The following is an 18,892-nucleotide window of genomic DNA, read 5'->3' on the forward strand; positions in this document are numbered from 1 at the left end:
TGATCGCCAATTATCACATTTCGCGACCAAAAAAATTGGTTGCCATTTGTTACTTTTCGCGACCAAAACTTTTGGTCGGCAAAAGTGAGTTTTTACGACCAAGAGCTGTTTTGGTCGGCAATAGATGTATTTTTTGCGACCAAAACTCTTGGTCGGCAATTGTCATTTTTTGCGAAAAAAAATTATTTATTTGTCACGACTAATAAATTGGTCGCCAAAGCAGGAAAACAATACACCTGTAATTCCTAATAATTCATTCAATCCATAATAAACCTATAATTTTAAAGTATCATTCAAATTAACTGAATCATTAACATTCGACACTATACATAATTCATTAACATTCAACACAATACAACTATTCTAAGTTTTCATTCACAAGTCACATCCATCTAGCATAACAAATTGAAACAATACATAATTCAGATTTACAACATCAGGAAAATTGCTTAATCCACTAAGTTGCCTTGATTGCCAATCAAAAAGATCCTTGCGCCCTTCCGTGCCAAGTTTCGCATCCATCAAAGCAGTAGTGATGTAAGGCACCTAATAAAGAAACAGAATTGGAAAATTTATCAGAGAAACATGATAAATATATAAAATTAATTAATGCATAAACGAAATAGAGAAATTGGAACCCAACCATTTTGTCGAGATGAACATCAGCAAGCCAAGCATCTAAAGTAGTCAGAGTGCTTTCTCTCATATGTTTTTTATTGTCACCAAGGCATTTCAAAACATCTGACAGTATACACTTATTGGTTTTTCCTGTATCCCCTCCACCTGACAGGTTGATTTCCTGTATCCTCTCCACCTGCTCTTTAAGTGAGACAATGGCTGCAACACAACTACTGGTCAAACTATGGTTTTGCTATATAAACTCAGCTGATCATCCTAATTGACAAAGTTGGAATTGATTCTATTAGTTGCATATGTCATTCCTTTCTCACACACTGACAGCAGGATGTTACCACTGTAGAGAAAGATTATTTCCAAGGGGCTCTGTGTATATGAGTAAATTGATGATAGTACTTAACCCGTAAGGTTTGCTTTAAATACACAAAGGTTTCCCATGTGAGTTTGCAATGAACAAAGCAATCATTATAACAACTGGAGTGATCAACTGTTGCAAAAACATAAATGAATTATGTTGTTTCCATGGTTAAATGCGTTCACTAGTTCACTCAACCAGATAAACATCGACTACATGAATATCAATCAAATGATCAAATGATAAACTAAAAGACTAATTGACCATAAAAGTTCAGTCCAAGATTAAGCTGTGAGTTTGCTCCTCTGATACATAACCACACTTATGCCAAGTAAAAAGAAGAAGATCACTGGTTGAATTTGCCATGTAAGAAGGCAAGTAAACCCTATGTTAAAACTTGATAGGGACTAAAGAAACAACCAAGCTAACACCAACTATTTAAGCAAGGATGAGAAAAATAGCTAAATCATAGTATAAAATTTAAACTACTTTAAATAAGATTGTGCCCTTAGGGGCCCATGTCTCACACTTACAATAGAGAGCTGACTTCCAGATTCATCTTTCGATACAATACTAGCGGTCCAATCATTGAGCTTCTCCGAAAGAGAAGAAAACTTTTGTTTTGGGACATATAACCGTAGTCTCATTGGAGATAGTTTTATAGGTAAGTGCTTTTGAAGCTCCCGAATAACATCTAGCGACTGTAAAAGACAAACAGTTAGCTGAAGTACATAATGTTTAAAGCAATCAGCTTCTACAAAAAATCATATGTCAGCAGTGTGTCAATTGGGAGATGACCATTCCTTTCAAGATACATGAAATCATCAATTTTACAAATAACAACAAGTCGCAGCAATAAAATTGCAACAGGAATGGAATGACAAATTGGAACTTGCTAAGAGAGCATTTGCTAGAGGAAAGTGAACTTCTTTTTCATTTTTTCTTTTTTATTTAAGCAAAGAATTAAACAAAATTTCAAATGTGAATAGCACAATTAATTGAATTTCCTAACAATTTGAGAGTACTTAACACAGATCAATGTAGAGCAGAAAATTCACTAAAACTCAGAAAACCATAAATCTCTTGTCAATCTACAACCAAACAAATGAACTCACCTGTTTTTTTGAGCTACTATGGGGATCAACCGCAAAATGGATTTCATGCATCAGACGCTCAATCATGCTAATAGTATAAGGGCGTTGAGTCTCCGGGTTAATAGTCTTCTGCATAACTATGGTAGCAATATCCCGAAACTGACTCGATAATTGAGAATCCCTTTCCTTTCCAACAACTTGTAGCTCTCATTTGTCCAAAATCTGTTCCAAATTGAGGTACATCAGTTAACCACCACTTTTTTTCAACAAATAATAATAATAAATTTACTTAAAGAACTTGTCAAGTTAACCCACACAAGCCACTGCCACAGAATAGTCTATCACACAGTGACATATTCCAAATGTAAGTAACAAAGCTTAAAACTGACCTCCAAGCATATATTTGTCTGATCATCTGTCCCAAAAGCTGCTACTAAATCTTTTGACTTGGCAAGAACCCCCTTCGAAACATTTGAATAAACAGTTTGTGACTGCAATACTTCATCAAAGTCCTTCTCTCTATTTCAAAATTTTAAGATATTAGCATTTTAGTAATTATATATCCAGAAAGAATGGGAAAGAGAAGAGGAAGAGGAGATCAGGTCCTTGATTCCTTGAACACATCATAAAAGAACGTAGAAGACAGAGGCAAGCATCCAGGGAATTGGAGCTACAAAACCATAAAAGAAATTAAACGACTTGAAGGGAAGTCATTCAAGAAACTTGAATCACCTGTGTGAAAAGCTCTTGGGCAATTATCACAACATAAAAGATCTCCTCCATCTGCACAGAATAGAATGCATTTTGAAATCATACATACTAAAAACAGACTTGACTAACTCATGCTCAACAACTAAGGTCTTTTTTTCTCAGGTTTTTTCCTCTTGTTAAGATAGGGCTAGTTGGAGTGACCTCAAGTACTTTTGGCCTGTTCATGAATATACCACTACTTTAAGATATCAATAGTATACTTTCTGAAATATGAGGGAACATGAATACATCTGGAATTATACATATATATATATATATATATATATATCCATAGTACATATAGAGACAGAAATAAACGAATGAATTTGAACACATACGGGAATTAGCAAAAGAATTGAGGAATGTAGATGACCTGTGCAATTGCTCTGAGCTTCAATGCCAATTCGCTGTAGAGAAAAAAAAAACACATATATAAATCTTATGTCTTCAAGATTTAGAGATCAAGAGAGAGATTGAGAGACCGAGAGAGAGAACGAGAAACCTACACAGAGAGATCCATACTTGTGAACCATGATGGCGAGCGTGAGAGAGAGACAGGGCATACGAGAGCGAGAGAGAGAGCTGGAGCAATTGAATAAATTGGGGGAACAAATTTATATATATATATATATATATTAAGAAAAGGAAACAAATTGGGAAAAATAAATTAGAAATACAACTAAAACAAGTAGTTTTACATCATTACCTCATTCATATTCCCCACCAATAGCTAACAACAGAACATAAAGAATCTTCATGTTACTGGTGAAGTGACTCCAGTTTGCATGAAAAGTGCAATGCTATTGAAATAACTGAGGAACAACTAGCTACTAAGTGAACTCCATTTCAAATTTTATGCAACAAGCAACTAGAAAATGCTATGAAAGTTGATTAATCACACCTTTATCCAATTTTCCATTAATGAAAATATTAAATACATTCCCATCTGATAGCCAAAGAGGCTTCTTTTGGCTCAAGAGTATGCACCACTCGTTGTTTCCTGCTGATCGACACACCTAGAACTGAAAGCCAACACAAACAAACGAAAATCAACAGAATCATTAACAAAACAGAATCAACAACCAACACAAACAAACGAAAATCAACAACCAAATCAGATTTACGATAGTCATATAGAGAGAGAGAGAGAGAGAGAGAGAGAGAGAGAGAGAAGGGGGTAGATCCGAACCTTTCTGCCTTCTCTTAATGCCTTGATCTCCGCATATGCAAAAAAATCTTTATTTACGATAGTCATATACAGAGAGAGAGAGAGATTTACGATAAAGATCTTTATTTAATTGTGACCTTTTGCCATATCCTTGTAGATGCAAAAAAAATATTAATCCTAAGAACATATATGTCAAGAAAAAGGGAAGATCAATGACAAGTATGATGCCAGTATGCAAATTGTATGCCTTCATTACTCCAATTTTATGCCATATTTCACAGGGGAAAAAAAATGATCTTACTATATAGTCAGTAACAAACAGGCATTGAACCCAAGAGCAGAACCAAGTCAATGCACAGAATCAAACACCATTTGCAGGGTTCCTTCTTAATATATCATTCTAACCAAAGAAAGAAAAGTATAATCAAATAACATACATTCACTTTGAAACAATCTCTTATCTAAACATTTCTAAAGCATAAAAGGTTGACAAATAAGATCATACATGGGAGCCATATTGTGTTGATTTTGTGGAAACATATACAGCCAGATCCTGCTAGTCTTGAGAAAAAAATCTAAATAATACGAGAAGAAAAATGATACCATGCTTATGACAGCCAAGCTTCTGGTATAATTTGTCCTCCTGTCCAGCCCATTCTTAGAAGTGCGACTTTTTAACCAAAACACCTATCAAGAGGCAATGTAACTAACTTGAGAAAAGAATTCCCAAGAGAGAGCCAAAGGTGTAGCATTTTTCTTGAAGAAAACATACCCTTGCCAGGTCATTTCTTTCACTATTTTGCAGAGCACACTCAAACACCTCCACTTTAGCTATAAGTGGCAAATGGTCATAATCTTTAGCAAAATTAAGCATATGTTTGTGCTCTAGATTTAAGGAGATCTATATTCCAGAAACATGCACAAAAAATTAGACGAAATGCACGCAGACACACACACACACACACAAAGCATCAAATGAACCTTAGCAGACCTTTCTAGCATCTCTATACTTCGAATAAGATGGTGCAGGGTGTCACAATTTGGTACCCATCCTATTAATCCGCTGTTTGGAGACAATGGAATGACAACATATCTTTGAATAGAAAGATCCTTCTCTGCAGTGTTTTTGGAATTTTCCAGAAGTGTGTTCACCAAACCAAAGAGCTGGCCAACATGTAAAACAAAATGTCATTGATAGTAACAAAAATAATATAAAAACACCACTTACAATTCCAATTTTGTAAACATAACCATTATGTGCCTTAGAACCCAGCACCACTAGAAAGTGGATGCAGAAAACTAGAAGCCCACTTCTTAAATAATCCCACAACCAACAACTAGGTCCAAAGGCTATTTCTTCTTCAAGTGAGTGATATCTAATCTAAAAATTATAAGTGATGTTTAGATATGCAAAGTTAAAACCACAATTCAATAGATATATTTAGCAATGCAAACACAGCTCAGAGAAGCCACGAGAATTGTCAAATTTTTAAAAAAATTAAAAAAACTATAAAATATATTTAATAGCTTTAAAATAAAACAAAAGAAAGCTATAATATCTATACATCAAGTCTGTAGAATGGAGCAAGGCAGGTGCAACCTCATGTTCCTTATCTATACTTCTCAACATTGAACATAAATTCAGACTAAAGTAAGCTTTGAGCAGAATTTTAGAGTTTTGTACTCATAATTTGCTACTTTTAAGCATGATTCTTATCTAAATTCAATCTGAAAAGTGTGACTTTTAACCATTATTGTAGTAGTGACTCTATTGAAATGTTTTATACATATGGATATCCTATGCTATCTGTGTTTGGAAAAGTATATAAATGACATCCTTAGTTAGTCCCATGTACTAGGGGACAACAAACTTACTAATACCTCATAAGAATGAGATCTTCTTTGCCTCTCGTGTGTGTAGTATTGGGTTGTCATGCCCATCATTTATTCAATCTCATAGTGATATAGTTGTGTAGTAGAGTAGGTTATATACACAAAAACAGAGTTCTAGCCATGGTTACATCCTTTTGGAGTTGTATTAAAAAAAAAAAATTAAGAACGAAATTCTATAGCCAACAACATTTTCATGAAAACCATGAAGAGTGTGACACCTCTCATGCCGCCTGACAACCAAACTAAACAATAATGACTTGAAGCAACCCAATTAGAGGCATAACCACAACAAACAACCATGGTCTGAACCAACCCAAAGAGGCACAACCTCCACCAATGTGAAAAATGATTAGCAAATACACTATGGTAGTATCCTAAGATTTCATTTTCCTGATGTTCTCAATATTAGTATTGATACATATCTTTGCTAATATTAAAAAAAAAAAAAATGGCAACTAAATTATTATATATACATGGAATTTAATTAAAAATAATCTCTCTTTATCTCATTTCTTTCCACTATCATTATACTATTTAGCTTCTAATGAATTCAGGCACATTCTTAATTTGAAAACAATTACAAGTAATCTAACTTTTTCTGAGTTAAATAAGCTGAAAAAAATCAAATAATCTAGAATCTAGAATTGCAATCAAACACCATCAATTGACATTTTTTTAATCCAATAATCAAACTAAACCCAAAGATTTGTTTATATAAAAAAAACAAAAACAAAATTCAAACCCATTAAGAAATGAATTGAACAAATACAAATTCTATTATATATTAAAATTAAGAATTCTATTAATACAAATTCTTTTAATCAATTGGGCTCTACCAGCATGCGACAACACTTTATTAGCCCACGATTGAATCCTCTTAGTAATCCTAGCAGCCAATTTATCAGAATCTATTTTACACAACTTAGTAGAGGCAAGAGGAACCCCCAAATACCTCATAGGAAGCTTCCCCTCTTTAAAATCCATAATAGAAAGCAACTCAACTCTCAAGTGACAGTCCATATTCCAGCAAAGAACATACGACTCTTAAGATGAAAAATCTTATGGGACTCTATTTATGAAAAATCTTATTCATTCATATACAGTTTGTATAGCGACCCCGGTCTTTTCTCTTTAAATTATTGTATCCGGACTTAGGTTCCGTGGATCCTGTCATTACCTGTTGGTTGTTGTTGTCCTTTAATCTCTTTGTATTTGAAGTATAGGTTGTGTTGGGCGGGTCTGTTACAGGTTGGTTGATTTTAGATGCCGATAGGTGATGCCCAGATTTTGGCCTTCACGCTCGAGCGGAAGTTTTAACGCTCGAGCGGTCCCTTCGTTGTTGCTTCTCCGCTCGAGCGGGAATTTTGACGCTCGAGCGTGATTTTCCATCTCCCAGTATTTTGCTCTGCAGTTCTTCCGCTCGAGCGGTATTTTTTTTACGCTCGAGCGTGATCCCTTGTTTTTGCTCCTCTGCTCGAGCGGGGAGTTTGACACTCGAGCGGGTGTCAGCGCCTGCAAAACTTCTGGAAGGGTGCAATCGACGCTCGAGCGGCTTTCTTCACGCTCGAGCATGATTCTGTGTCTTACGCTCGAGCGGGGCTTTATACGCTCGAGCGTAGAGTCGATTATATCAGTCTGTGATTTCACTTTTTGGATCACTTTTTGACCTACTTTTCCTTCATAACTTTTTAAAAAACCGCCCCTAGAGTGTTTTTATCTCTCTCTCCCTCTACACACCTTCTCTCTTACGATTGATCTACTTAGAGTGAGTTTCTACCTTAGATCCTTTATTAAAAAGTTAGAGTGAGTTAAGGGCTTCGTTTTAATCTGAGAAACTTGGGATTTGGAGCACGTTGGTCTTTGGTCTTCATCTCCATCTTCTCCATACGGGTTATTTTCTTCGAGGTTGGGATTTTCTTACTCCATTTTATATGCTTTGTTCTAAGTTTGGTATTTTGATAGGTTGGGGACACTTTGAAAATTTTGGGAAGAAAACCCTAGTTGAATTGCTAAATTGATTTGAGTAATTAATTTAAGGAAATTGGGGAATTTGGTTAAATCCATGAAATTGGGGAATTTATTGATTAAATGGTGTAGTTGGATAATATAAATCACTCGCCTATTGAATTGTTGGTATATTTATTTTTTGAGTCTAGAAATAACTATTTTGGGCTATCGGTGGAGGATAGTCGTGCTTGTTGTAGACATTGCATGCGGATTAGGGAAAATTGAAACTAATCAATTTGTTTAAGTCATAAATTTAGACTATTGAATTAATACATAAATTACATGTATTGATTGAGCATTGCATATGCATATTGTTTGGGAGGAGATAGGGGATGTACTCCACGGTTTAGGGGAAGATAGGGGATGGACCTCTAAACCGGATTTTTGTTTGGGAGGAGATAGGGGATGGACTCCATTAGCACCATTTTTATGTGTGCTTATTATATTGAAGTGTTTTTACATTATTATTGATACAGCACTAAAATGTGTATCAAATGGGAAGTATGAAGTGTTTTGATATGAGCATGAGTCTCATTTGTTTTGTTGATATTGGAAGTAATGTGAATATGATATATAATTCACTGTTGTAAGTTTGGCCAGGTTCTGAGCCATGTTGATAATAATGGAAAGTGAAATGTGTCTTAGACATTAGTGTCATGAGACTGTTTAATGATAAAATTGATTATCTTGGTTAACCATCTATTGAATGCTATAGCTTTATTCAATGCTTATATTTGGTTTAGTATTTTTCTACTGGGCTGTGGCTCACCCTTTATGGGAACATCATTTTCAGGTTCAGGTGATAAGCTACCTCCACGGACTTAGCCTGGAAGGATTTGATGTTTGGGATTTTGAAGACTTGTCTTTAGTTATATGTTTTATTTTGTTATTTTTTTGAGATTTCATGTAAACATTCAAGCCTAGGGCTTAACTTGTAAATGAGTTAGTACTCATCCTTTTTGTGTCCAAGTGTTAGCTTGGAAAGATGTAAGCCCTTAGGGCATTTATTTTGATGTTGCAGGATGCTACATGTGATGTCTTTCAATAAGAATACTCTGATGAATAACTCAAATGATTCGTTTTCTTTTATAAATGCATGTTAATGTTATGGTTATTATGGGTTTATTTTGAGGGCGTTACAACTTGGTATCAGAGCGTACCGGGTTCGAATACTTTGGGTACGTGGGAAGTGATTAGTATCACAATGGGTTCGTCTCGCTTGATAGAGACTTAGATGTACTGTTATGTGCTTATATGATAGCATGTTTATGTGATTATGTGGGTATGGAACGTAGTTTCTAGGATGTTAATTGGACTCTTGAGTTTCTAGTAGTCTTGTTGAAAAGGCACTTGATCAATGCTGTTTCCAACCGGAACTATAGTAACGCTTCGGGACTATTATTATCCAGGAATGAAATTCGTAGGTGCTTATGTGATTATGTGCTTACGTGGAATGAATTATTTTTGTCCAATGTATTAGGACGCGAGTGTTTAGTTTTGGCACATTTATTAATGTGCTAACGTCTTTGTTTGTTTCCTTTATTAGGATGTCAGGACGAGGACGAGGACGCGGTAGGCGTGGTAGGCCGGGTAGGCAGAAGGTACCGGTGCCAGAGGAGATTCCGACAGTTCATGAGGGAATTGGCCAGGCCAATGTGGCCGAGCCAGTAGGCCAGCAGCCTATGGGCGCTTTAGCCCGAGAGATAGCAGGGGCATTCAGGGAGTCAGTAGGCATTCTTAGGGCTGAGAATCAAGCCCAGGTTGTTGTTGCGGATGCAGGACCTTCCTTTCTGAAGAGGGAGTTCTTCCGGTCTAATCCGGATGAATTTGTGGGTGATCCTAAAGAGCCGCTTAAGGCAGATGAATGGCTCGAACAGACAACGAAGACGTTTGAGATGCTTGGCATCGAAGACGAGGGGTTGAAGGTGACCTTGGCATCATTCCAGTTGAAGGGGGATGCGGGTCAGTGGTGGAAGTACACTAAGGGGCGTATAGGAGGTACATGGGAGGCTTTTGTGAATGCTTTCCAGGAGAAGTTCTTATCTCCAGCAGTTAGGGAGAAGCTGAGAGACCAGTTCTGCCAGCTTAAGCAGTCGAGTTCTTCAGTGGCCGAGTTTGAGGCTGCATTTACTAGTTTATCCAGGTTTGCACCTGAATTGGTGGCGTCTGAGGAACGCCGTTGTATTGAGTTTGAGAGGAAGTTGAGGCGTGGCCTCAAGCTGAGAGTTGGGGGAACTATGATTCGGGATTATGGGCGTTTGGTTGATGCTGCAGCCCACATGGAAATCATGATGCAGGAGGAGGAGGAAGGACAGAAGGGCTCCAAGAGGAGTCAGGATGGTCAGAGTGATGGTAGGAGACAGAAGGGTTTTAATCCCCAACAGTCTCAGAGTAGCTTTTCTAGATCGACTTTTCCTGTGCCGAGTGCTAGTTCGGGGAAAGGCAGTCAAGGAGACATTACCTGCTTCAAGTGTGGCCAGCTGGGCCACAAGTCTCCAGTTTGTCCTCAGAGGGGAGGAGTGCAGAGAGCAGCATCATCTTCGGCTCGATCTCAGAGCCAGAGTCAGGGTAGAGGCCAGCCACTCTCGTGTTATCAGTGTGGTCAGCCAGGGCATATGAAGAGGTATTGCCCGCAGTTGGGTGGCACACCTGGTGCATCTGGTTTGAGGCAGATTCAGGGTTAACAGCCAGCTCAGTCGGGTCAGGCCTCGAGGGCCAATCAGGGGGCTTCATCGTCTCAGTCGGTGCAGCAATCTTATGCTCCTAGGGGTGAGCAGGTTGATCAGAGGTCATCTGGGCGCGTGTATGCTGTTACCGCGCAGGATCTTGTACCGGCTCCATCTGTTGTGAGAGGTACTTTCTTGTTTTGCAACTCGGTTGCTAATGTTTTGATTGATACGGGTGCATCTCATTCCTTTGTGTCTGCTGCATTTGCATCTGTTTTGGAGTTGGAGTTAGCACAGTTAGCATCTCCTATTTGTGTAGTGTCGCCTCTTGGGGGTGAATTGATTTTGAAACACGGTGTTAGGGGCTGTGATATAGAGGTTGATTACCATAGAATCCCATTTTCCTTTGTAGTTATGCCTATGAGAGGTTTCGATGTTATTTTGGGTATGGACTGGTTATCGTCATACCGGGCAGTTATTGATTGTTACCGCCAGAGAGTCACTTGTTGTACCGTGAATGGTGAGTGTTTTCATTTTCTGGGGGACCGTGTTGGTAGTGTTTTGCCACCGGGGTATGTTCCGTGAGGACGGAGTGAGCTTAGTGGTCTACTTGCTAACCTTTCGATTTGTAAGGACGGTGAGACGCAGATTGTGTTGCCAAGGGTGGTGTGTGAGTACTCGGACGTTTTTCCCGAGGATCTTGTTGGTTTGCCACCGCATCGAGAGATTGAATTCTCTATTGACTTAGTGCCCGGCACGGCGCTGATTTCTATGGCACCTTATCGTTTTGCCCCAGCTGAGTTAGTTGAGTTGAAGATCCAACTCCAGGAGTTGCTAGATAAAGGCTTTATACGTCCTAGTGTTTCGCCTTGGGGAGCACCGGCCCTCTTTGTTAAAAAGAAAGGTGGTGCTTTGAGACTTTGTATAGATTACCGGAAATTGAATCGGGCTACGGTTAAGAATAAGTACCCTATGCCCCGTATAGATGATCTGTTCGATCAGTTGAAAGGTTCCCGTTGTTTCTCGAAGATAGACTTGAGATCAGGTTATCATCAGTTGAGAGTCAGGGAGGAGGATATTCCAAAGACGGCATTCCGTACGCGGTATGGCCACTATGAGTTTTTGGTGATGCCATTTGGGCTCACCAATGCACCGGCAGTATTTATGGATTTGATGAACCGGATATTCCGGGAATTTCTAGATCGTTTTGTAGTCGTCTTCGTGGACGACATCCTTATCTATTCACCTTCAGAGGAAGAGCACGAGGAACACTTGAGGGTGGTGCTTGATTTACTTAGAGCCCATCAGCTTTATGCTAAGTTTGGGAAGTGTGAGTTCTGGCTAGAGGAGGTGAAGTTCTTAGGCCATGTAGTTTCTAGGGAAGGGGTGTCTGCTGATACATCCAAGACAGAGGCAGTGCAAGATTGGGTACAGCCTAAGAGTGTGTTTGAGATCCGCAGTTTTCTGGGATTAGCTGGGTATTATCGCCGGTTTGTAAGAGATTTCTCCAGATTAGCTTCGCCTTTGACTAGATTGACTCGGAAGGGAGTCAAATTTGTTTGGAGTGAGACTTGTGAAAAGTCGTTCCAGGAGTTGAAAGTTAGACTGACCACTGCTCCAGTCTTGATTATTCCGGAGAGAGGGTTGGGTTATGCAGTCTATTGTGACGCCTCACGAGAGGGTCTTGGTTGTGTGTTGATGCAAGAGGGGAAAGTGGTTGCCTATGGCTCACGTCAGTTAAAAGTTCACGAGAAGAATTACCCTACGCATGATTTAGAGTTAGCAGCTGTGATATTTGCCTTGAAGATTTGGAGACATTATCTTTACAGTGAGAGGTTCGAGGTATTCTCGGATCATAAGAGTCTGAAATATCTGTTCACACAGAAAGACTTGAACTTGAGGCAGAGGAGGTGGATGGAATTTATTGAGGATTATGACTTTGAATTGCATTATCATCCGGGAAAGGCCAATGTGGTGGCCGACGCCCTTAGCAGGAAACCTGTTGGTGACATAGCTAGTATAGCCATCCGAGAGTGGGAGATGTTAGGTGCACTTGGAGAGTTTGATTTGCTTCTGGGCGAATCCGTTGAGGCTGCGGCCTTGTTTTCTGTTGTTACGCAACCTACACTTGTGACTCGAGTGTTAGAGGCTCAGAGGGGCGACCATGAGGTAGAATCCCTCCGTGAGAAGATTTCTGGTGGGAAGGTTGAGAAAGGTTTGACGGTGTATCCCGACCTGAGTGTGAGATACCGAGACCGTCTGTTTGTGCCGGAGTCTCATCGAGAGGAGGTACTCCGAGAGTTTCATCATTCACGCCTTGCGGTGCATCCGGGAGGTACTAAGATGTATCGGGATTTGGGTTGCCAGTTTTGGTGGCGGGGTATGAAGAGAGATGTGGCAGCTTTCGTGTCTAAGTGCCTTACTTGTCAGCAAGTGAAGGCCGAACATCAGAGGCCAGCGGGTTTGTTGCAACCCTTGCCTATTGCCGAGTGGAAGTGGGAGCATGTAACTATGGACTTCGTTGTAGGTCTTCCGAGGACTCAGCGGGGCAGTGATGCTATTTGGGTGGTTGTAGACCGGTTGACTAAGTCGGCGCATTTCATTCCTATGCGCGTTAGAGATTCAGTAGATCATCTTGCCGACTTGTATATTCGGGACATAGTGAGGTTGCACGGGGTTCCAGTGACGATCGTCTCCGATAGGGACCCTCGTTTTACTGCCAGATTATGGCAGAGCTTGCAGAGCGCCTTAGGTACTAAGTTGACCTTTAGCACAGCTTATCATCCTCAGACTGATGGGCAGTCTGAGCGTACTATTCAGATCCTTGAAGATATGCTTCGGGGTTGTATTCTTGACTTTAGCGGGTCGTGGGAGAGGCACTTGCCATTAGTGAAGTTTGCCTACAACAACAGCTTCCAGTCTAGTATCGGTATGGCACCGTTTGAGGCCTTATACGGCCGACCGTGTAGGTCTCCTGTTTGTTGGGCCGAGGTGGGTGATGCACCTCTGTTGGGTCCGGAGTTAGTGAGGGAAATGACGGAGAAGGTTGAGCTTATCCGTAAGAGGCTTGTTACAGCCCAGAGTCGTCAGAAATCTTATGCCGATCGTAGGAGGAGACCTTTGGTGTTTGAGGTGACTGATCATGTCTTTTTGAAGATATCACCAAGACGGGGATTGATGAGGTTTGGGAAGAGCGGGAAGTTGTCCCCTCGATTCATTGGTCCTTTTGAGATCCTTGAGAGGATTGGCGAGACTGCTTATCGTTTAGCTTTGCCGCCGCAGTTGTCCGGAGTACATGACGTGTTTCATGTGAGTATGCTTCGGAAGTATGAGCCGGATCCATCACATGTATTGGATTGGACCGATTTAGTAGTTGATGAGGATGTCTCGTATGAGGAGAGACCGGTTAGGGTCTTGGATAAGCGGGATCAAGTCTTGCGAGGCAAGACCATTCCTTTGGTGAAAGTTTTGTGGAAACATCACGGGGTGGAGGAAGCCACATGGGAACGTGAGTTGGAAGTCCGCGAGAAATATCCGGACATGTTTATTAATTTGTAATCTTGTAGTTAGATTTTGTAATATTGTCGAACTTTAAAGCTTTTTATATATGTCTTAAGCTGTAAAACATTTAGAATGTTTTGGTTAATGGAAATATCTTGGAACTTTCCTCGAAATGGAAGTTTAATGGAACATTGTATATATTGAATATATTGAAAATTGTTGAAATTGAAAGAAAATTGCATAGTGTTAATGCAGGTTGAAATATATGGTTGTTTTGCATAATTGTGGCATGCCTCTTTGTTAAGAGATGGAATGGCCGGTGTTGGGTCAAGTTGTTTATTAGTGAGTTATCATATGGTTGGAATTTGAGAAAAACTTGTTTTCGAAACCTTGTGCTTAATTTCGGGGACGAAATTCTTTTAAGGAGGGGAGGTTATAGCGACCCCGGTCTTTTCTCTTTAAATTATTGTATCCGGACTTAGGTTCCGTGGATCCTGTCATTACCTATTGGTTGTTGTTGTCCTTTAATCTCTTTGTATTTGAAGTATAGGTTGTGTTGTGCGGGTCTGTTACAGGTTGGTTGATTTTAGATGCCGATAGGTGATGCCCAGATTTTGGCCTTCACGCTCGAGCGGAAGTTTTAACGCTCGAGCGGTCCCTTCGTTGTTGCTTCTCCGCTCGAGCGGGAATTTTGACGCTCGAGCGTGATTTTCCATCTCCCAGTATTTTGCTCTGCAGTTCTTCCGCTCGAGCGGTATTTTTTTTACGCTCGAGCGTGATCCCTTGCTTTTGCTCCTCCGCTCGAGCGGGGAGTTTGACGCTCGAGCGGGTGTCAGCGCTTGCAAAACTTCTGGAAGGGTGCAATCGACGCTCGAGCGGCTTTCTTCACGCTCGAGCATGATTCTGTGTCTTACGCTCGAGCGGGGCTTTATACGCTCGAGCGTAGAGTCGATTATATCAGTCCGTGATTTCACTTTTTGGATCACTTTTTGACCTACTTTTCCTTCATAACTTTTTAAAAAACCGCCCCTGGAGTGTTTTTATCTCTCTCTCCCTCTACACACCTTCTCTCTTACGATTGATCTACTTAGAGTGAGTTTCTACCTTAGATCCTTTATTAAAAAGTTAGAGTGAGTTAAGGGCTTCGTTTTAATCTGAGAAACTTGGGATTTGGAGCACGTTGGTCTTTGGTCTTCATCTCCATCTTCTCCATACGGGTTATTTTCTTCGAGGTAGGGATTTTCCTACTCCATTTTATATGCTTTGTTCTAAGTTTGGTATTTTGATAGGTTGGGGGCACTTTGAAAATTTTGGGAAGAAAACTCTAGTTGAATTGCTAAATTGATTTGAGTAATTAATTTAAGGAAATTGGGGAATTTGGTTAAATCCATGAAATTGGGGAATTTATTGATTAAATGGTGTAGTTGGATAATATAAATCACTCGCCTATTGAATTGTTGGTATATTTATTTTTCGAGTCTAGAAATAACTGTTTTGGGCTATCGGTGGAGGATAGTCGTGCTTGTTGTAGACATTGCATGCGGATTAGGGAAAATTGAAACTAATCAATTTGTTTAAGTCATAAATTTAGACTATTGAATTAATACATAAATTACATGTATTGATTGAGCATTGCATATGCATATTGTTTGGGAGGAGATAGGGGATGTACTCCACGGTTTAGGGGAAGATAGGGGATGGACCTCTAAACCGGATTTTTGTTTGGAAGGAGATAGGGGATGGACTCCATTAGCACCATTTTTATGTGTGCTTATTATATTGAAGTGTTTTTACATTATTATTGATACAGCACTAAAATGTGTATCAAATGGGAAGTATGAAGTGTTTTGATATGAGCATGAGTCTCATTTGTTTTGTTGATATTGGAAGTAATGTGAATATGATATATAATTCACTGTTGTAAGTTTGGCCAGGTTCTGAGCCATGTTGATAATAATGGAAAGTGAAATGTGTCTTAGACATTAGTGTCATGAGACTGTTTAATGATAAAATTGATTATCTTGGTTAACCATCTATTGAATGCTATAGCTTTATTCAATGCTTATATTTGGTTTAGTATTTTTCTACTGGGCTGTGGCTCACCCTTTATGGGAACATCATTTTCAGGTTCAGGTGATAAGCTACCTCCACGGACTTAGCCTGGAAGGATTTGATGTTTGGGATTTTGAAGACTTGTCTTTAGTTATATGTTTTATTTTGTTATTTTTTTGAGATTTCATGTAAACATTCAAGCCTAGGGCTTAACTTGTAAATGAGTTAGTACTCATCCTTTTTGTGTCCAAGTGTTAGCTTGGAAAGATGTAAGCCCTTAGGGCATTTATTTTGATGTTGCAGGATGCTACATGTGATGTCTTTCAATAAGAATACTCTGATGAATAACTCAAATGATTCGTTTTCTTTTATAAATGCATGTTAATGTTATGGTTATTATGGGTTTATTTTGAGGGCGTTACAGTTTGTGTCAAATTCTACAAAATTGATATCTGTGTTGCAGATTTATTCATAATTATATACGCGCATGACTAAAAGGAAGATAGATATCTAGAGGAAGCTATAAAAGCTTTATTTTTGATACAATCTGAAATCTAATTCCAGTGAAATGCAAAAAATGTAGACCAACTAAACTAACCTGAGCTGATCAAGAAATAAATGATGCCATATTACTGTCGTGGTCATCAAAAATCAACCAACCCTTGGAATTGATCTTGAACCCCAACAAATTAGGGCCTTCTAGATGACTATTTAAACCCTTCATCAATCATTATTTGTTTTAAAATTTTAGCTGATAAAGCAGAGAACTCATTATCGGTTGTGAGAGTGGATTGCCATACATAAAACTCATCATCTGATCGCCATATATAGAACTCATCAAGGGTTTGAATTGGGGTTTCGGTTTATGAGGGTTTTAATTAGAGTTTGGGACGGTTTCAAAGGATAGATCGAGATGGAGAGAGATGGTGAGGCAGAGATTGAGAGCGAAGGTGAGGCAGAGATGGAGATAGAGACGGAGAGAGGGTGAGATAGAGATGGAGCACTCCAGCTGGGACTGATCTTTGCCAAATGTCGGAGGTGAGGGTTTGGCCAGAAAGAAGGTCGAGGTTGGAGAAGCAGGCGGTGGAGAATCTAGGGTTTGTAGTTGTAGTGATGGTCATTCTAGAGAAGAAACAAAGAAAAAATGATGGAGAGAGAGAGTGAGAGAGACGAAAGCTATGGAGAGAGAGAGAGAGACATACGGAAAGACAGAGAGTTCTAATGCTAGGTAGTGTTCGACACTCTGAAATTTTTATTTTGGCGCTATTTTTTTTAGCCACATCTTTTAGAATAGCATTGTGTATTATGAAAAGTGTAATATTTTAAACGGTTAATTTTTTTTTGTGCATCGTAAAAAGTATAATTTTTTATGGTTAGTTTTTTGTGCATTATGAAATATTTAATATTTTTATCAATTTGTATATGAGTGTTGTGTATAGTTGATGAATTAACGGCATGTCATATGCACGTCATAATTTTTTTTATTATTTACGACTAACATTGCAAGTCGTAAAAAAATTATCATTATTAACATTTACAACCTACGCAATACACACGTTGTGGTTGAGAAATTAATTATTTACGATATGCAAAAAAGCAAGTCGTAAAACTAAGAAACCACAACTTGCATTTACTGTATATCGTTGATATGAAGCTGTAAAAACCCAATTTTGTAGTAGTGGATAAGCATAAAAGGGATAAAAAAATTAAAACCCTTTTTTTTTTTCATTGCTGCTTAATACATCAAAAATTTCCCACCAAAATTAGTGACAATATTATTTCCTCACCAAAAGATCTCAAAAATATTAAAAAAATTTGGTAACGAAAGCATATTCCTCATAAATAATTTTATAATTAGTGATCAATTTTTTTCTCACCAAAAGCATATTCCTAAATTCATTGATTCTTCAGAGTAAAACCGAAGAAATTTTAAAAATGTGAAACCCTAGGTTAATCAGAACAATAAACAAACAATATTAAACGCATCACCGAAATTCAGAAAACATTCTTCATTCTCACCAAAATGAAGCTAAGTCTGTTTGCTGAGATGCTTCCTGAGCTTCCACTACTTGTGCTTGTTCATCTTCCTCTTTCTCTTCTTCTTCACGCTATCAGCCCAGATCATCATCGGAGTGTCGCTAGCCACAAAAGGCACAAACCCAGCTGAAGAAATAGGGTTTAGAGAAAACCCAAGTGGGAAGCTTGGAAAGATCGGGGTCGAAAGAGAAGAAACCGAAATCGAATCCGAATCCGAATCGAGATTTACATTGTGGTTGTGGGGATGGAGTGGTTTGGGTTCGGTGAGATAGGAAAGAGTGAAGAGAGAAGGTATGAGATTTGGGGGATGCAGTTTATTAAAAGTAGGGATAATATATTTGACAGATTGCTTTGTGAGTAGTTTCTGGACAAGAGAAGCCATTGAAGACTCGGGAAGAACTGAACAACAAGTTCATATACAAATTTGTACAAGATTGACAGAGAGAATACAGAGAGAGGGAGAGGGTGGATCAACATATAGAGAGACAGAGAGCGAGCTGGAGACAGAGAGGAGAGACGAGCCTTTTTTATTTTATTTTTTTCTGTTTTCCTAGTACAAAACGACGTCGTTTTATAAATGGCGACCAATTTTTTTTTTGTCGCAAAAAATTTTCATTCCCCCCCTCCATGTTTCAAATTTCCCTCCCAAACTTTTGGCGACCAAAAAACAATATTAGTCGCAGAAAAGGTACCTTCGCCGACAAATTTTTTTAGTCGCCAAATCTCAATCAAC

General features: G+C 38.9%; 1 long non-coding RNA gene across 14 annotated transcripts; it reads right to left on the reverse strand.

The window, feature by feature from the left end:
* Positions 1 to 279: 279 nt before the first annotated feature.
* On the reverse strand, positions 280 to 17,384 carry LOC114305249 (uncharacterized). Of its 14 annotated transcripts, XR_014338526.1 has the most exons (13): positions 16,721 to 17,384; positions 4,995 to 5,167; positions 4,776 to 4,904; positions 3,737 to 4,690; positions 3,542 to 3,647; positions 3,338 to 3,417; positions 3,209 to 3,242; positions 2,818 to 2,868; positions 2,475 to 2,604; positions 2,107 to 2,307; positions 1,525 to 1,692; positions 644 to 837; positions 280 to 546 (listed from the first exon to the last, which is right to left on the reverse strand). It is a non-coding gene; the product is annotated as an uncharacterized LOC114305249 (long non-coding RNA). The 14 variants fall into 14 exon arrangements; XR_014338536.1 differs by lacking the exons at positions 4,995 to 5,167; positions 16,721 to 17,384 and having other exon boundaries at positions 3,737 to 3,857; positions 4,607 to 4,690; positions 4,776 to 4,988; XR_014338534.1 differs by lacking the exons at positions 4,995 to 5,167; positions 16,721 to 17,384 and having other exon boundaries at positions 3,737 to 4,403; positions 4,509 to 4,690; positions 4,776 to 4,988.
* Between the last annotated feature and the right edge of the window lie 1,508 nt (positions 17,385 to 18,892).

The sequence above is a fragment of the Camellia sinensis genome, chromosome 1, assembly GCF_055761805.1.
Source record: "Camellia sinensis isolate YWXY chromosome 1, ASM5576180v1, whole genome shotgun sequence".
NCBI lineage: Eukaryota > Viridiplantae > Streptophyta > Magnoliopsida > Ericales > Theaceae > Camellia > Camellia sinensis.